General features: G+C 39.6%; 1 pseudogene; it reads left to right on the forward strand.

Annotated features, from left to right (window-relative positions):
* The first annotated feature begins 350 nt into the window (after positions 1-350).
* On the forward strand, positions 351-1,370 carry LOC100941617 (annotated as a pseudogene).
* Positions 1,371-3,541: the final 2,171 nt, after the last annotated feature.

Raw genomic sequence — 3,541 nt, forward strand, 5'->3', positions numbered from 1 at the left:
ATAAAATCTTTTAAAAATCTCACTCAGACTCTCACTTCATTATTCTTGATTTGTAAAACCAGTATCTCTCTAATAGAGCTTTGCTTTCTCCCGGCCCCATCCCACAGACAACTGTCATTCATTCTTTTGATAATAGCACCTTCTCCCTTTCTTTGAAGAGTTCTTCACACATAGAACTGTCAATCACAGTGCCCGCCACAGCTGAGATGTGGAGGACACATAATTCAGCCTCAGCTAATCAGAGGACTTCTTAGCAGTACAGAGTGGTCCAGCAGGAAAACCCATCAGCCAAATTGGCCAGAGTCTGTCTCTGGGATTTTATGTACCAAAATGGGGGGGGGCGGGGGGGAATGCATTCTCATTTTTCTGTGGAGCTACTCAACTTGGGTACTCTAAGCCTGGAGCTGACCACCCACCCACTACATGTAAAAGCCATCTCTCTGCGAAAGGAGAAGATACGGTTAACAAGCCAGAAAAGAAAAGCAGAAACAGGTAATAATTACGGTGGCATTGTGTCTCCAGGTCTCATAGGTGAAGTTCCCCAGGGTTGCCTCATTCCTAAAGTTCTTCCTTGCGACCTCTCAGAACTAGTACTCCTGAATGACTTCATTACAACAATTTTGTTGTTTCAGGTTTCACAAGCTGGTTTTATGTCATTTGGAAACAAAGATTATTACTTGTAGTGCCTCCCTCTTCCAATGCGGATTTAACCTACATCCCCCTGGGAGAAGGTGGCCGCCTCAGCAGTGGCCGGGTTCCTCCAGCAGGTGCCATTCTTCAGTACCTCTGTGGTCAGGCCAGTTCCCAAGCATGTGAGGCCACCTGCCTAGATACACAATGTGGAAGGTCCATGTGCCTCTGCTCTTTATTCTGCTGCATCAAAACAGAATAACCTGGGACAAGTAGAAAAGAATTTGTTGAGAGTTTCACAACTCCTGAAGGAACCCAAAGCGACTGCTATTTTGAATCACTGTGTGAAACGCTCTATTAAAGTAAAAAGCCTAAATGACATCAGGGCAAAAGAGAGGTTTTCTCCTCTCACATCCAGCCTGATTGATTTGCTTGCTGAAATACTCACTTACACAATACACAAAGAGTCATTTCTGTCATGATGAGTATCCACCGTGGACAGATATCTTGCACAGTGACCACTGCATCTCATTTAGAAGAAGTCATTTTTTTCTGAATTAAAAATAGTCCTGAGAAGCTTTCTAAGTCAAAGCCAAATATTGAAATTGAAGGTGAAAACTGATCCATCAGTCATGCATGGAATGATAGTTTGTATCGGAGAGAAATATGTTGACATGTCTACAAAAGTCAAGATTTAGAAGTTGACCAGGTCTATGTGGGAAATTATCTGGAAATGTTGATTTGCTATCATCAGTGAATTTTTTTTTTTTTTTGAGACAGTCTCACTCAGTCACTCTGGGATTGAGTGCTGTGGCATTATAGCTCACAGCAACCTCAAAGTTCTGGGCTCAAGTGATTCTCGTGCCTCAGTCTCCTGAGTAGCTGGGACTACAGGCACCCACCACGATGCCTGGCTATTATTAGAGACGGGGTCTCGCTCTTGCTCAGGCTGGTCTTGAACTCATGAGCTCAAGCAATCCACTCACGTTGGCCTCCCACAATGCTAGGATTATAGGCACGAGCCATCATGCCCAGCCTCAGTGAAAATTCTTAAACCTGAAGCAATGATAAAATGATTCCAGAATAGAAAAAAAAAAAATATATATATATATATATATATATACATGTACATATAAATTATGGCGGAGACAGCCATTATCCCAAAAATGTATGTTTTTCTTTATAGGGTAGGAATTATTACCAGGAAACTGTAACTTAGTCAGGAACCACACTTCCCTAACTCAACAGAGCCAGATTGAGCCATATAACCCTTTCTTACTACTGGAAAGGAGCAGATGTGGACCACTTCCAGGTTGTTAAGAAGGAATATGTCTTTTTCATGCTCTCCTTTCTTCTTTCACTAGCTTAGTACGACAAGATGGCGAACCTAAGAGGTAGATGAAGCCTAACACCCTGAATCAAGACTCTCTCCATAGGAGTTACCATGATTGAGAAATAAACCTCTATCATATTTGAACAGTTATATATGGGGTACTCTGTGCTACAGTAGCTACTCTATGCCAGGTAATACATGAACTATTATAATCTCTAATCTTAACTTTTCATGGTAATTAAAATTCTCTTTGAGTTTAGGAATGTTCATAAAAGACATCCAAGAAAAAGCACTGCTTGAGCCAAACCTGGAAATGTGAGAAGGGTTTATGTGAGTAAGAAAGGAAGAGAATGGCCTTCCAGTGGAAAAGTACAAATCATGGCAGGAAACAAAAGCATGAAATATTTGAAGAATAGCAATTCATTTATTTTTAATAATTTGTTTTAAATAGTAAAGGAGAAGACTAAAAAGAGATCAGTTGAAGGGGCAGGTAGGAATCCGCTCATAACAGGCCCTGGACCTAAACAAATTCTAGAACAATCTGGATTTCTGTGACCACAGCAATTATATCACCTTTGAGGACAGAAAAAGTGGGTAATTCTTTCTGGAATATTTGCTAGTGTCATGACATGTGCATCAGGAGATGGACCAGCATACTGCGTATAACTGATGGAGTTAGGGATTGAGCTAGTTTCAAAGGCACTACGTTCCAAATTGAACCCGAACCGGAGGATAGTCAATGGCCTTTGCAGTAGCTTGCTATAAAATTCTGCTTAGTGAGAGTTCTTTGTATGGAATGATGATAGACTATTTAAAATCATCTCTCTTGGGATGTATGAATAGAAAATGCTTTCAGAGAAAACAGATTACTTAAGCTATAGCTTTATACAAAATGGTTATTACAATATCATTACAGAATATTGTTATAATTCCCTGTGAGATTTATAGGATAGCCAATTATTGTAATTTACAGTAACAATGTGAAGGTAGCTCCAGTTACCTTTTTTAAATCTGATTTTCTTCTGCTAAACTCCTTTTCCCAGCAGGGATCTGGATGTCCCACTTCCATACAACCTTATAAACAAGCACACCCAACCTTTTATGCCATACTAAAGAGTTCGTATTTTATCTTGAATATATTAGCTACTTCTAACAGCAAGTAATAAACATAATAACAATTCCCAAGAACTATGGCCATTGTCTTTTTAATCCTGTCTTATTTATTGCTTAGTAAATAACCTTGGACTCTGTGACAGTGAACAATTTTATTTACGTAAAAAAAATATGGATTTGAGGAAATCAACCAACAAGATTACTTTATAACACACACACACACACACAAAAGTAACACTTTTTTTTTTTTTTTTTTTTTGTAAGAAGAGTCTCTCTATCACCCTGTGGCTATTTTGTAAAGACATGGGTCTCACTCATTGCTCACGCTGGTCTTGAACTCCTGAACTCAAGCAATCCACCTGCCTTGGCCTCCCAAAGTGCTGGGATTACAGATGTGAGCCATGACTCCTGGCCAAAAGTAACATTTTAAAATAGTTCCATCTGTTGACAGGACATTGATACTTG

The sequence above is a fragment of the Otolemur garnettii genome, unplaced genomic scaffold (genome assembly GCF_000181295.1).
Source record: "Otolemur garnettii isolate 467f Iridium unplaced genomic scaffold, OtoGar3 scaffold00004, whole genome shotgun sequence".
NCBI lineage: Eukaryota > Metazoa > Chordata > Mammalia > Primates > Galagidae > Otolemur > Otolemur garnettii.